This window comes from Erithacus rubecula, assembly GCF_903797595.1.
Source record: "Erithacus rubecula genome assembly, chromosome: 6".
Lineage (NCBI taxonomy): Eukaryota > Metazoa > Chordata > Aves > Passeriformes > Muscicapidae > Erithacus > Erithacus rubecula.
Window position 1 is genome coordinate 32,179,933 of NC_136688.1, and position 16,887 is coordinate 32,196,819.

The following is a 16,887-nucleotide window of genomic DNA, read 5'->3' on the forward strand; positions in this document are numbered from 1 at the left end:
TTTTAAATTGTTCTCAGCCCTTGGACAAAAAGCACATAAAGTTAAAAAGGAAGATTTATAGGATATGTTTATTTGGGTCTTGGTCCTCTAGAGACAGTCACAGCATTCTTCTGGTAGTGAAAAGGAAAGGATTTGACTATTCTTTAAATGGGTGGCTTACTAAACATTTGCCAAACATTTTCTTTCTGGGCCTTTCCCTTATGTGAAAGAGTCTGTCAGATCTTATTCTGTATTTGAGGAATTGCCTTAAGAATCTCAGTCAGCTCTGCCTGTGGCTCAGATTGTGCAAAGTTCCAGCTTTCTTTGTAACAGTAACAAGTCTGCAAAGTTATTTTTTTCCTAAATTCTGAAAAGGTAGTAATAAAATTGAATTCAATAAATGAAATTTGAAGTTAGGTGAAGATAGGATGATGACAATTTTTTAGTGGCTACAAAACATCCTTTCTTCCAACTTTATACTTTAAAATGCCTGTTAAATTAAGAAAACATAATCCCTGGGCTGAAATATGTGGTTTACTTACTTCCCATAGTTCCTGAGTAAGTTTCATAAAAATTTTTTAAAATCACTTTACCTATACAGTGAGCTGCAGAGTCTTCAGAAGAAAAGTGTTACAGATCCAGGTAACGTAAATCAGAGACAGCTGTGGGTAGAAACTTTAAATTTGCCTTTTTGTAGCTCATCTCAGGAAAAATCCCTTATATATTAAGAAGATTAAGTATAGCAATTGGAAAGCAATATCAAAAATGTATCAGGATTTTTTGGGAAAAATAATTATCTCCTAATATTAAAGTAAAGGAATACATCTTTGCAGAAGTCTGTTAATTTGATTGTTTTACTGTGTTTGGTGTGTCCTGCTAATAAGTTTGGGTTTATCTTCCTAAATAAAAATGTACACTCATAATGCAAATGCATTTATATTTCACTTACTATCCAATCTGCCTGAAGTTTCTATATGTACCCTGAATTTTTGTTTTTTCCTGATCAATGCTTAAATTTTAATCTCTGATATGTTAATATTATGTGTATGTGAGTGTTTACTTGTCTCCCTATGGTAATAAAACTGAAGTTGAAATCATTGATAAATTAGTTTCTTGCTTATGCTACTCCTGCTTTCTCAGTACTTAGACTAATAATAGAACTATGTTTTTAAATACAAGGCATATTCTAGCTTTATGGAATTGCTTCTTTATTCCTCCTGCACTTTCCTTGGCACCTGTATGTGAGAAGAAAGTATAAGCCAATGTTAATTTGGTGGTAGTTTCACACCCAAAATGAGGACTGATATTGCACAACTTCTCAGAAACCTGGAACACCTTATGCCTTTAATATTTACTTCTTTTCAGTCAAACTGGAGGAACCATTTAATGTAAATTTTTATTAACTCTTTTGCTAAGAACTGCAATAGTGATTTAGTATTTCTTCTGTGGGAGTGGAAAGAGGACTGGAATGCAAGCTAGAATATCTTGGTTAGGCATCTAATCCACGGAAATTGTCTAAAATAAATTATTTATTTGTTACAATAAATTTGTTGCAATAATTTTTATATTTGTTCATTCCAGTTTTTCCCTAAAAATAGCAAATGCAGACAGGTTTATGTTAAGCTGCTTGTTGTTTTGTTACAAACTTGGAATGAGATTATTTGCTTGAACCCCTCTATCTCTGCAGTACAGTATAATACAAGTCCTGATCTTGCCATTAATCACACAGCAACTGACAGTAATGCATTCAGCAAAAACAGTGGTTACACCTTTCTTATACTCACCGTCCTCATACAAAACAAATGGTCTAGTGCAGCTCAGTATTCATTTGATTTAAGCCTTTTTGTCCTATAAAATGTCCATAATGTTTTGTGAGCTTTCTACAGACAGCTAAATTTGAGAAGCTTGCCATCCAATTAAAAGATAATGATCATGAGTTCTGTAATAATCAAGTTTTGTGTCCAAATTAGTTTTCTAGTCTCATGCTGGTCTTCAAGAAAGCATTTCCCACATGGATGAGACTTCATCTGCATAATAGAAAGTTTTATTCTTCCCAAGAACAGGAGTTTTTATCCCACCTACAAAAGCTATGCTGGCCGCAGGCTACTTAGGGTCTCAAAGATTTCAGCTAATATAATGAAAATTTAATTTAAAATGTTTATTTGAGTAAATTAGAATGTCACTATTTCAAATGTAAATTTTGAAGCACTGCAGACAAACTGTAGCCTCTTAGAATTAATCAAGTGTCTTTTTGAAACATGAGCATATATCACACCATTTCTGTTGCAGTAATATTTATATGTGCATGTATTTTAGCTGTGTATGTGCATATATTTTATGATCAAAGTTTATAAATCTTGGAGCATGAATTACTGAATTCACTGTAGTTGTGTATTACTATTAGCAGCAGTAATAAATGACCAGCTCCTTCAAATGTGACTGGATTTATAGATGCTACATCCTTTGAGTAATGAGCTGTTCTTTACCTTGACACTTTTCATGTCTTAAGTGTTTTTAATCACATACTGCTTATATTACATTGATTATCTGAAAGAATGTTGAAGCTTTAATGATCCTTGTTTTGTCAGTGTAAGAACTTAGCAGTACCCATCATACGATGTTATTCAGTATGACAGTTACTCAGCTTATACTTCAGGGAAAATATCAAAGCTAATATCTAGTTTGTAGTATAAGTAATCTTTCATGATTACCAGTTAGGATGATTTGGGACTGCCATCACCCCAGTGGCTCCTATATTCACTTTTTCTAAAGATTTTATATTTCCATTTGCTAGTCTTTCTAGTCCTCAACTGCAGTTACTAGAACAATAAATGTGAATATTTTTTACTTCTCATCTTACAAATAATAAAATCCAAAATATAGCAGCTCACCTAGGTAGCAGAGAAATTGTCCTTTGATATTGTTTATCTGAAAGGAAATGTAGGAGAAGATTGCCATGACTGCAGATTTATTGGACATTTATATCATATCTGTATGGTTATGCTGGTGTGTAGTGCTTGGCTCTTTCTTGCAATAACTTTAAAGCCAGGGAAGTGACTGCTGGACTGACAGGGTGAAAGTAGTAGTAATAAAAGAGGGGAGAAGAAGACAACGTGCATTTACAGTTGATATGTTTAAAACTTATACTACCTCCAGGTCATACAGATATAGAGGGAATGTGACTGACCTGACAGTTATGGAATTTTTTGATCAATTACTACTTAGCTTTCAGTGGAACACTTTCAGACCCACATGACTTAATCCTCATTTACGACATTTCTGTTTAGCTTTATTTCTCCGATTCTCAAAGTGATTGAGATATTAATATTACTATATAAACAGTGACAAATATGCCAATAGCACTTCAAGAACAAATAAAAATAAATTTCTTCTTTGATATCTTCATTATATGGTTAAGGCATACAAATTGATATTCATGCACACAGTCATTAATGACAGCATTTGAAGGATTCTCTGTTAGTTTAGATAGAACTATATTTTTCAGCAAGCAGAAGTGCAAGCTATTAAGTGTTGCAGGATCAGATATTAACCAGGAAAATTAAGAATTTTTGCCTTTGCCTTTTATTGGGAATTGTTTGTGTCATCTTCCTCCTATTATGAACCCTTAGTCATTTCTGCTGGATAAATATGTACAGAAATATGGAAGTGCCACAAGCACTTTTGCTCTCAACTCCCATGATTTGTGACTTTGCTCAGAGTATGTCTGACTAACCATTTGGCTAAAATGGCAGCACTACCACAGCCATTTCAGCTACTATCACTGTCAATCCCAATGAAACTGAATGAGTGTAATTATGAGACATTTTTAGGTAACATACTTACAGGACCTCTGAGGGCTGCAAATTCTAGGACACAGGGAAGGATGTGCAAGAACAGTACTTTCCACTTTAAATTACATGTTTCAATGTCTAATTAGAAAGTTTCAGTGGTTTCACTGCTGTCATCTGCTTTGTGTCATAGCAAGGAAATAGTACATATTTTCATTCATTTTGTTTTTTTGCAGATTTACTCTGTGTTTTAATGATATTTACACTACACAGAACTAAAGCAAGAAAAATTTTACATCACCTTGTGAGCCTCGTATATCGTGGACCAGTTATCCATCTAGAGTTAAAAACAATGGTTGCAAACTAGGTTGCAAACAAATTTTGCCTGAGGCTTGAGCCATAAATTAAAGTATTAATCGTCCCTGTTAGAGACAACTTTTTTTCCTCTGTCTTCTAAAATAAAAAAGAAAGTAGGTCAGAGAAATTTAGGATATTTTAGAGTATGTACAGTATTGTATTGTTTGCCAGCACCTAATTTACAATTACAGAGCTGCATGAATATTGAAATGATTCAGCTTCCCATTATAAATGTATGTGGCAGTTTGGTTGTTGATCAGTTTATGAAGTTAATGCAAATGAAACTGTCTTCCTGTCAGCATTTGAAATATATAATGCAGTCATGTTGTATATTCAGGGACAGGCCATTGACAGTCAATTAACAAGTTTGATTGGTATGTCAACTCATTCTTTTGAATTGTTAATAGTATGTTAATAGCATTCATTTCTTTGTGCAGTCCCATTTGCAGCTTCACAGTTACAGCTATTTTTTATGATTCTGAGTAACCTAAAATAGTGCCTTAATAATAGATTATTAAACACCTGTCTGGTGTAGCTTAGGGAGGTTTTTCTAGACTGGGAGTTTGCAGTGGATCCCTTTGATATTCAAATCAACAAATGATAGCCTTTTTATTCAAAACGTAAGTTCTTTTGATGGTTAGCTTGTTAAGAAATATTCAGCTCCAGTCTGACCTGATCTGGTTTCCCATGGAAAAGATCTGATGCTGTTTGAAGGTTCATAAATGGAATGCCAATGACAATTTGTTGTTGACGTTTTGCTGCCTCAGCCTTCAGATGCTGCTGGTTGATGTGCCGCTTTAGCTTCACCAAATAATGCTTGCAGGTAAATGATCTTCTGATTGATCAGATAGTTTCAAAGCAAAGAGTTCTCTTCTGTGGTCTGTAGTCATGGTTTTTAGGCTTGGAGGGGTACTTTAAAAGATGCATCAAAGTTGACAGATGAATCTCGAGGCAAGGAATTATGGGAGACAGCAGAATTATGGGAATATTTTTGAGAGAATAACATATTAGCAAGAGTTTTGAAGACCTTCAAAGGTCTATCAAAGCAGCTCCCTATAGCAGATTTATTCCTCCTTTAAAAAAAAATTAAAATTTGGCACACTGGTTAACTCTCAATTTCCTGTGCTGGGAAGGTGTTGAGCTGATTTATTGTTTTCTAATGATGTTTTGAATGGTATATTTCATTAGAATTTCACTCTTATCTTGGTCTGTATACAAAGCCTGGTCCTGCAAGGTGCAATTTCTGCTTTTACTGAGCTCTGCATAAAATCAATTACATCACCTTACAAGGCCAGGATATACATTGAAAAACATTTATTTATATAAACATCCATAACATTTAGTTAGCATTAAAGTAAATACATAAAAATAGCAGTTCAAATAACTCTTTTTCTCCACCTTTCTTCATATTATGGGCATTATTCTTTTATACCCTTCTCCATTCCCCATTAGTGCTCTTCCTGATTGTAGCATAGCTATTTTTCTGAAGAATCAGACTAGCTATTAGAAGTTCAAAACATACATAACAGAAACAGTTCATTTATCTTTGGTTTGAACATTTAATTATTCACTATCAGCATGTGATAGTTTTTCTGCAAAAACATGTAATTGTTTTTTGTTAGAGAGCTATATAAGTTAACTCATTGAGATCTGAATGTCAGAAACTCAGGTTTGGAGTCAAATGCTGATGTGTTTGTCAAATGCCAAATATGAACTCTGGAACTGCACAGTGAAAGATGCTGTGTGTTAACTGTGCCTCACTGGACTTGGTAACAAATAAATTGTGCTGATTGAACTTAGGTCAAACTTTTCTCAACTACAGACCCCAGTATTTTATGAAAAATCCTGAAACATAGCTTAAAATGATAGGAGAACAGTCAAGTCAGGCCACTTCAATCTTTACGTCATAGAAATAGAATGTAAAATTTATATGAAACAGTTTCCATCACTGAAATTTTTGCATACTTTTTGAATACTGGGCTATTAGAAGCTCATTTTGTTGAGCTGAACAAGCAAAATACTAGACATTTTCATTGTCATGCAAGGTTGTGTTTTCAGTAACATACTTAATTTCCCTTAGCTCAAAAATCAACATTAGGTATCTAAACTGACCTTGGCATAATTTTTAGACTTTAATACAGTCTCTATTTTTGAAGAGATACCCTATTGGTTATTTGTAAAATTTGAATTAAAAGTTGAATGCTTTTCTAATACTAATGCCATCGATATTGTTTCTAATTCATCATTTCTGTGCTTAAGTTTTAACCATTAGACATCCAAGAGAACTTCTTGATACCATCTCATGTTCACATTAGGCTTGTGTAAACACTTTCATTTTATTTTAAAAAATGTGGTAAAAGCTCCCTCCCCCAACGTGTTTTTTATTTTGTAATCTAGTGTGTTTTGAAGTAGCCTAAGTATTTCACAAAAACTGTTCATACAGAATTATCTGCCTGAATGTTCTGTTATCTAAGGCCTATTTTATGTGTCTTTCATAGTGTTTAATGTTTATAATTTCAAAAACTTTAAAGTAACAATGACCATTTCATAGCTTGTCATCTCCTTTTTGGACAATGTTAGACTATCGAGATAGAAATCCTAATCAGTCATGTACCAGTTTTGATTTAAAGTTCATTATAAAGCTTTTGCACATCATAACTAATACTTTTCATCATAAAGTAGGATCATGTCATCCTATATTATCCAAGATCATGAATTTATTTCAACAAATTAGAGCAGTTCCAGTAGAAGATATTAAGAGATGTGCTTCCTGGAGTGCCCATTGTCAAAACAGCACTATCATTATCAGGCAAAAGGAAAATACTAAAGAAGGGATTTGAACCTGGGTCTCAGCAATATTGCAGCTGATTAACCTAATTGCTAGATTATTCTTTGCTGCAGTCTGCCCCTCCCTTCCTCTTATTTAGCCCCTTTTAGTTTCAGCATTTGGCTTTCTACCCATTTTTCTGTATCAAAGAGCTTGACTCTGTAATTAGTTTTTGCTAGCAAAATAGCCAGTTTTATTAATAATGCAAACAAGAGGTACATAGTAAATTTGCACATAGTAAATTTGCAGGCACTGGTTCTTGATATCACTTAGTGATGGAAGATGGATAGAAACATGGTTGCAGCTTGAATGGCCCAAAAAGAGATAAGTATTTTATTAGTAATTTTTTATTTACTAATATACTGTCAATATGGTACAATTTCCAGTTCTCAACTTTCATTCTTTTAAGCCACTTAGAAAACTCCATGGAAATAAGTACTAAAAGGAACAAGTTGAACATACGCAAAACCAAAAACTACAAAAAAAAAGAGAAAATGTATAATGCAAGATAGTAAGTCCATACCCAGATGAATATGTATTACCATACAGAATGTAATTATAATACAGTTATAGTCTAATTATTAAACAGAACTAAAATATTCTTTTACAGAAATTTAGTTTTCAAATGCAAGTTACTACTTTATCAATAAGTTCTTTTCTTGAAGTGCTGCTGATCTAAATGAATATCTGCCCACTGAAAGCTCCATGGTAAATTCTGCCTCATTGCATGGTTAGGAATTTAATATTACTTTATATGAGGAGGTTGTCCACACTGCAATTCTGATGAAAGGTCAGTATTTAAGCATACAACAAATAAATGTTGTGAAAATGTGTGTGGATGAGGGTATTTAGTATATTTCTGAGGTTGTTGCTGTGTTTCACTAGTTTCCTTTCATTTTATTTTGTTTTGTTAGAAATCTTTAGATTTTAGAATAGTTAATAGCATGCATTTAACAAAGGCAATAATTTCCTCGTGCATTTTGTTTCTTGGATTGCACTTCATAAGCTCTGTAATTCAGATTACATCTGAATTATATGAATGTATAGCACATCATCACTGTGAAACTGAAAATTCTTTAAATTTATAGGTCAGGTCATATCTTACTGCTCAGAACACAGAATTTTAGCTACAGATTCTTACTCTACTGCTGGATTTATTAGGATTTTGCAGTTGATACTAAGGAGTCCCTAATATCCAAACTGATTTCTTTGTCAAGCTTGGTTGAATTCAAGATGCAGAAAAGGTAATATAACATTAATTGTGCCAAGAATATTAAGTATGTATGTATGTATATACTTACAACATCGTTGTTGAAAGTTTCAGTTTCTGTAAGTATAATCAGAACTTGACTTGCAAATTTGCATTGGAAGATGTATCCCTAGAGAAAGATATTTGCTATTTAAAGAAGTATTATCACTGAAAGAGGAATAAATAAGCAGAGGACTGTGATAAATACTGCATGTCATGTCAGTTATATTTTATATGCATTATTATTGTGTATATTGTACAGGTACATCTAGCTGCACGAACAAGTCTCCTTTCATTTCCACTGGGAAATGGTGGTTATAGGTATTATAAATTGGACTTCTACACTAAATAATCTTTGTCATACATTAAGATGTTTTAGTATTGGTTATTGCTTAGGTAGTCATAGATTTAAGTAAAATCCATGTGAGAGTAGGTATACATAGAGGATGGGTAAAAGCAAAAAGAAAAAAAACACAAAACCACACTCTATAGCTAGAATGAGAACTATTACTTTTAGCTTACTGTAGTTAACTTGTTTTCAGTTATCTGGTTCTTGATTTTATGTAACTGCTTCTTTCTCATCTCCCAGTTGTCCAAACCTTCTTAAAGTAGCCAGTGACAATCATGAACAGCACATTTCAAGTAAGAATATTAAGCCAAGTGAAGGCTGGGAGCAAAATCTTTTCTGTAAGAATAGAATGTCACGGTGTTAATGTGTTTCATACACTGTGAATTACTGTCGTGTGATGAACAGCTTTCACTTTTCAGTACAGAGAATTTTCTCTGCCTATCTGTCCCTCTTCTGTTTATAATCACATTAAACTATTTGACAGTTGGCATGAATAAGGATTGTAGACAGGTAGGAAAGGAAAAAAAAAAACAACTCACTCTTGATAGGATTTTATGACTGGACCCTTGATTCTCTTTGGATGCTGAATTCCACAACAGTGATGCAGCTTTTAGTAGTAGCATCCTTATTGTTAAAAGAAATTTAATTCTAGAAATTTCTACTGTGCTTTCTTGGACTGCTTTATCACTGTAGTGATAGTTGAAATGCTGATTTAGTTTACTCTAAGTGGAAATTGTCAGTAGAAGCTTGAGTTGATGTGGGGAGGAGATCATGAGATCCCTTTCTAAGTAGACTGTATGTTTAAGGATAAAAGTAGAAGAGACAAAGTCTGTAATATAAACATATGTAGGTAGCTAAGGAAATCACATCACTTAATTTTTTGTCTTTATCTTCCTTTAGATAGTGTGTGTGGATACAGTTACCCTATAACCTCTCTCCCTTATGTGCTATCCGGTTCCCTAGAACTGTAGGGAAACTGTAGAGAAGAGTAGAGAAAAATGCAGAAATCGAGGAGGGAGGATTGTCTTGTGAATATGCCAGCTATATCTTTCTCTGGTAATATTTTATAAAGCTTTTGCTATGAAAATAAATTTAGGATTAAATAGTAAAACCACAAATGAACTGTGTGGGAACCCCAAGTAAGTGCTTTGGTGACTTCATATAAGTTGCAGACATTTTCCACCTGAAAGAGGAGGCTAAAAATCTGGGAGGGGAGGTTAATTTTTACATCTTTACCCTGGCAGATTAAGATGCTTATCATAATTTGAATGCTGCTATGCTGAGCTATAAACTGAAAAACAGTGTTAATGAAGAAATCTAAACACTTAAAAAAAGAGTTGGCCCTAAAGAATCATCTGAAGCTTTGATATCACCTGAACTTTTACAGTCTTCCTTTTGAATTAGGGAAATCATGTCATACCTTTTGTAAAGATTGCAATACCAGTTTGGAGAATTTTAACAAATTTTACCCTTTGATTAGACCAATGACATGGGAGCAGAGATGCAACTTCTTTTGTCCTATACTGAACATGCTTCCAGTAAAGAGCAGTTATGTTTTAATATAAACTGTTCAGCAATTCTTCAGTCAAATTTTCTCCCTTGTTCTGAATATCTGTATTTCAAAATATTTTTGCCATATGTTCTGGCATGAATTTTCATTTTTCCTAAGCTGTCTCATTTTCTTATTTGCTGCCTGTATTTCAAACCTATCTGTGTCCATTTTTATTATTTCTACTGGTGCACATTCCAATTTAGTATCCTCTATGGCTTTCATTATCATGCTGTTAATCCCCTCTTTCACTGACTTAATGAAGATGTTAAACAAAATCAAGCCTAATTCCAATCCCTACGGCACCCCACTTCAGTTGCATTGGCATTTTCATTACTCTGTCCTTACAGACTATCAGCTAGTTAACAGCATTTATAATTAGGAGAGTTAAAAAATAATTTCCAGATATGCCTTATCAGATATTTTAAGAATTCTTATGAATTATAAACATTATCCTCCCTTATCTCTGCATATATAATTCACTAAAAAACACAATCACCTGCAGTGGAAATAATATGCATTTTCTGAGACTGAGGTATCCATTGCTCAAGAGTTAAAATCCACATTGAGTCTTTACACTGTTGGATACTAGTCTCTTCTACCTTGTTTGTCTGGACCCTGACAAGGCCTTTAGTTTTTCTAGTGTATGCCAATTTAAATGTTTCATTCCCAATCCCAACCCAAATTGTTAGGAATAGACTCATCTTAGTACATTTTTCAAAAATTTGTTTTGTTTGGCATCTTTATTTGAAGTGACATGAATAATAAATGAGGAAGTGTTAATCAGTTTGGAAGTTTTACTCCATCTTTTAGATAAGGTATGTTCATAAAGCTAAGTGTTCTGCAATTTTTCACAGTTGGCAGATTTGCTAATGTGGTTGTGTGAGAACTTGTGATTTTTTTCAAAAGCTTGAGAGGAATGGTAGGCTTTGTAAAAGGTGGCAGATTAATAGTCATGAAGACTAGAATTCCACTGTCCCAGGGAAGAAATGCATCAAAGATTAATACTCTTGTTAGCTTGCTCATTTTAAAATAGGGAGACTGCTCTTTTTATATTTAGGAGAAAGCACCCTGCAGAATGTGGAGAACAGTTTATCCTCTATGGCAGTTAAGTCTTTGAGCTGTCTATTGTAATTTTCCATGAAGGAACTATGGGTACTCTGGGCACTAGCACAACATGTGGGTCAAAACAGGTGAATTAAGTAAAGAATATTTTTACCATAATTTTATTCATTTGCTCTCTCCATTGAAGATTCCAAGGTGACTAAAACAAGAATTGAGGAGAAGATTTCGGACTAGTTGTCATGCCCACATGTATGTATTAGATGGCAAGCCTTTTTCACCCACTTCATTGGATTCTAGATGTTTATAACTACAGGTTCTGACTTTAAAAGCTGCATTTATTTTTGACTTATGTCTAATTCTCCCTTGGAATATGAATGACAGTTTTTGAAGTGGGTTTTCTTCGTGAAAATCTCAGTTTTTGAATCTTTGTCTTCTGTAAATCAGAAGTGTGGGTATTTTATTTCTGTCAGTTATAGAGCAGAATAAAATTGATTTGACATTGATCAAGACTTAAAAATATCCAATGCATTGCCAGAAATATGTATGCAACTATTACAATTTTCTGTGATATAACAGTTTTTAAAAGATTAGTTTCAAGACTTTGACCTTACCTTTTCTGAAGTTTTTGACCTGATCATCCCTCTCAAGTGTGTACATTGAACATTTTGTTAAACTTCAAGGTGCTACAGAGCTTCAGGAATGTATTAGATGAGATTGCCTGATGTAAACCCAGCACTGTCAGAAGGCTCATTTTGAGGTATTTGATTTTTAGAGGATTGCAGAAGTGTTTACAATTGGGAAGTATAGACTATTACTAGGAGGTATTCATTGTGTTGGTTTAGTATTCATAACAGTATTGTGGCTTGTTCAGATGCACTCTTGAATGTAAAGAACTGGCAGGTTTTGTGCTGCTCAGTGTTTGTATACTGTGTGACATGATACTTCTCCTTGGAATCATTCAAATTAGGAAATGCACAAAAGTTATGGGTATGTTGATGGCATTATGGCACTGTGTTCAATGTCAAATATGACTTTGTGGGATGATGTATCTTAATTTTCCTAAACTGCAGAGAAAAAAAAAAATACAACCTACGTTAGCATTTATGAAATTGCAGTACTTTTTGACTTCTTGTTAAAAAAAATGTTCCATGAATTTTCAACCCCCAAATATATAAATTCAAAGAGAAAAATTTAAAACACACATTGATAAAATAAATTTAATAGTGAAGAGCAATACAAAATATGATGAGTGTTTTGTAGTCTTGTAGCTTAGGTGATCAGATACATATTGAAACATCCATCCCAAAATGAGAACTAACAAAATAGACTCACAGCATCTGAAAATTGAATTAGAAAATCTTTAAAACTATGGGAATATTGCAGCTAGTTCAATAAAAAAGCCATAATATGATATTTTTTAATTGTTATTGAGTTTTTTGACCTAACTAGGAAAAAAAAATCCAAAGGGAAGTTCTGAAGTTTTGAGTATGGTGTGCAAACATTTGATGAAGCTGTATGTGAAATCTTAGAAATTAAAAAAAAAGTAAAATTGGCCGAAGGTAACAATCAAATCTGTTATTTTTATTGTTATTGTTATTGTTATTGTTATTTAGGAATATATCCTTCAGCTACTGGTAGCTGTATATTTTTTCTCAGAAGAAATCTCAAGTATGAGTTATGAACTCATTCCTGGAATTTTCAGACAATAAATTTGTAACAGTTCAAGAAAAATGTGAATTATATTGAAGGCTGGATATATTAGAATCGTGTTAGTCAGATACAATTTGTTTTCATAGTGTGAACTTCAAGCTTTTCAATTACCTTTTAATGCCTTTAAAAAGTTTATTCCTACTAGTCAGCTGAATAAAGGATGTCACATTGCAAAAAGCAATTTTGCCATCATTATCTAAAACAAGAGGGGCCTAGGAAGAAAGGATTATCATATATTGAATAAAAAGTTCACCACCTTCCAGCTTTAATCCCGTTAGAAAAGATTATTTCTATCTAACTTAATCAGCCAGAGGTCTTTATTGCCTGGAGTATTAATTGATTTAGGTCTTCATTAAGGTCAGAGGTACCCGTGGCTGACCAGAGGCAGCCTATTAGTGTGTTGTCAGTTCTGCTTATTTACATTGACTGAGCCTAATGGGGGGTTGTGTCACTGTTAGGTCAGGGGGTCACCGAGCCCTTTGTGCACCCTGACCTGTTAAAGGGCAGCAGTCACTCAGACACCAAACTGCATTCATAAAAAAGATTTGGCTGATTGCATATTGACTCCTTCCTCCCAAGAAACATGCATTTGAGGTGCAACTATTAGCATTTTCCACAGTATCTGTGGGTGAATGCTGAGATCCCTCTGTTAGAAGTTTCCAGCAAGTTTTGTATTGCAGTTAATCACTAGCAAGTTTTAATGAAACCAGAAGGAACAGTTTCATAAACTTCCCATAGCTGCTCTTGACCTTTAATAAAAAAGCAACTCAGTGCATACCTGTAGTTATCCTATTACTTCTGTTTCTTTTTAGGCAGCGATAATAGCAGCTTTTCCTTTCTAATTCACAGCTTAAGTTAGACCTCTGTTAATTAAGTTTGATTTTTCTCATTGTTTCTTTTCCTGACACATATATATATATATAAATATCATATATATATATATATAAATATATATATATGGGAGATACATTATTTATATATATATATATATGAGAGATATGTTGTATCCTTTTGGTAAATTTGAATTCTGTTAAAAGCTATTTCATGGAACAGAACAGTTCCAAGTGGAACCGAGTCAGTTCTTCTGACTATTCCTTTCCATGATATCATAGATGCTTTCCTTCTTTTTTCCTAATAAGTGAAAGCATCTTAGGGGGAAAAAAAGCTACTATACAGCTTTCCATTGGTAAAAGCCATGCCATAGGTCTGAATTATACTTATCCCTGCAAGATAACTACACTGTGAAAAATAATAATTCTCAAATAATCTCTTCATTTTCAATCTGTGAGAGCATGCATTGCATCCTCTGAGGTTCTGATTGTCCACTGAACTCCCCTGATTATTTACAGTTGTGCTGACTGAGCAAAACAGCTGCTAAACTGATATGTTAACTTATAAGGACTCACCTTTCATTTAACAGGCAATGTGCAAATGAAAATAAAAAGGGAAAGAATGTGGAATCACATGAAGCCCCATTTATAACCTGCTTACTGCTGTGAAGTAATATTGGAAATAATTTTGTACAAGTGGGATTCTCAGTAGTATGAAGCTTGAGTTTTCAGGGCTGTCTTTGGTTCAGTTCTTTACTTAAATTTTAGCACTGGAAATATGTGTATGGTCTGCAGTGAAAATCGAATCAGCAATGAGACATCCACTGTATATATATAGCAATCCTCTAATGATCAATATAGATCCTTTATATCGTAGCTCTGATTCTACTCTGAGTTTCCTGGATAATGCAAGCCCGCCAGGCTGGATACACTGTGAGTCCATATCCTGAAAGATCTTCTGTTATCCTCCTAAAGGCTCCAAAAAGATAAACTGTTGCAGGGTTCTAGCAGGGTTTTGCAGAACACTTTCACAACACAAGTACTGACACCATACATTGTGACAGCTTCTCTTGTAAGATTTCAGTACTGTGAACAAGATAGTATGATGACTTCCCTGTTTTAAATGCCTTTTACTCTGCTAACAATTTTCTGTATAATGCTTCAAACATTCCAGAAACAACGTCTTGAAATCTGCTAAAACAGTGTTTGTACTGGTTTGCTGCTTTGTCCTTGCTGATTATTTATTCTTGCTTTTCATGACTGAGTCACTGGGAAAGAGAAGAGAGACGCCCCTCCTCCTTCCCTTATTCTAAATTATGTCCCCTGAAATACAGTTGCTGCAAATCTGTGGCCATTTTTTTTATCCTTTTCCCCTTGCATCCAGCCTTCCATAACATGGTGGCTTGTTGGGAGCATTGTTTTTCTATTAATTGCATCTTAAGATACAAACAAGTATGTTAGGAACAGAGGGATTTTTTCAATTGGTTTTTAAAAGCTCTGCAAAATTCCCACTGAATCTTAGCCAAAAGTGGTGCCAATTTTGCTCAAATCCTTCAGAGATTTTTTTATGACCTTGCTTATGACCAGTAGGGCTAATTGTATCAGAACTGTCCAGGATACTTTAAGAAAGTGCTATCTTGGTCTGTATTTCAAAACACTGACAGATATTTTGTCGTTAATTAGTATTCATATTATGTCTCAAACAATCTGTTCAAGAATAGGGGAAGTGAACTGGTTGAACAGCTCTTCTGTCTACCTAATAATTAGCATGGGTGATGCATGGAAAACCAGCAGCTCAACAGGGGAAATAAGGAAGAAATACCGTCAGTGTGGGGTTGTTTTTTTTTTTTCTTCTGTAGAAGTATAAACTACCTGCATTGGAGTTTTTGACTAATGCATGAATTTCACTTTACAGAGGTGAAAAAGAATGGTTTGCTTTAAAAGCAAACCTGTGCCCCTCTGAATCATATCTTTCTGAATTTGTTTCTCATCTTGTCAGTATGCCACTTGGTAGCTGGCTGGACTCCCTTGTTCAGTGGCACATATTTTAAAATAGCGCTGCAAAAAAAAAAAAGACCATTTGTTCCTATAAATCAAAATATGGCTTTCATGTATTTTTTCTAAATTCAGGATTATATATAGCATTATCAGACTATATTTCAGGTATTATAAACCATTTAAATAGCTGATGTGTGTCGGTTGATATATTGTTTTGTCTCTGCCTCCTCCCCCTCTTCAGCTGCTAATCATAGAACTTGTATGCCAAATTGTATAAGATACTCTTCCAATAGTTACATGTGTGAGTCTTTTGTGAGACGCAGACAGTTATGAGGACAGATTTGGAGTTGCATATGGGTCTGTCACATGGTTTGATTGCCATGTCTTCTAGGACACAGATTTCTTTTTTAATTATTCTTAATTATGAGGAATTTTTACAGTTTATACAGTAAGTTCTGCAAAATTCTTCTGAAAGATTCCTTGCTCAGTCCATTTTCTCTGTCTTTACTCCTAGCAAAATTCTTCCTGTGCTGACTTCAAAGCTGCTTACGCCCACCTTACTTCCCACTTCTATACTTAGTTTTCTTTTGATAGTGAATAAAATTCACTGTTTCACTGATTAGGAAATGCACAGACGTTCTAGAGAAATGCAGTACAAGCCGATGAAAAGTTTTGATATTTACATTGAGATTTTATAAAAAAAATCTTCGCGATGTCGGAATAATAAGAATAAATGTTTCTTTTGCTGGCTGCTGTTAAAAAAAGTAGGTCTTCAGAGTGTTGCCGGGAAGATTTTGGAAAATAAGCTCAAAGTAACTGCATTGCAGTAGTAAATCTCGCCACGCATTAAGGACCATTTTCAAAAGGTGACTCATGCCTTTATTCAAGTAGCGTTCTTCAGGATTTTATCTTCAATCTGCAATTTGTTTTTACCTTCTGGTGGAATGTCATCACTTTTGTTCATACACAGTTATTTAGGTGTTCTGCTAATATATTTTTACAGTATTTCTAAATTAGTTTACTAAAGATATTACAGATATGTACTGATACTTTCTGATACGATTTTCTATAAAACAAAGCTTAAGTCATAGAAGATGAAAAAATAGCATTGAACCAAAGATAATGTGCATCATTGCTGAAAAGGAAAGGAAAAAAAGAGCGTATTTAACCATGTTGGGGCATCAGT

At 33.9% G+C, this 16,887-nt stretch overlaps 1 protein-coding gene across 3 annotated transcripts in view; it reads left to right on the forward strand.

Annotated features, from left to right (window-relative positions):
• Positions 1–16,887, forward strand: part of DPH6 (diphthamine biosynthesis 6) — a 194,332-nt gene that overhangs the window by 115,981 nt on the left and 61,464 nt on the right. The window lies entirely within an intron of this gene.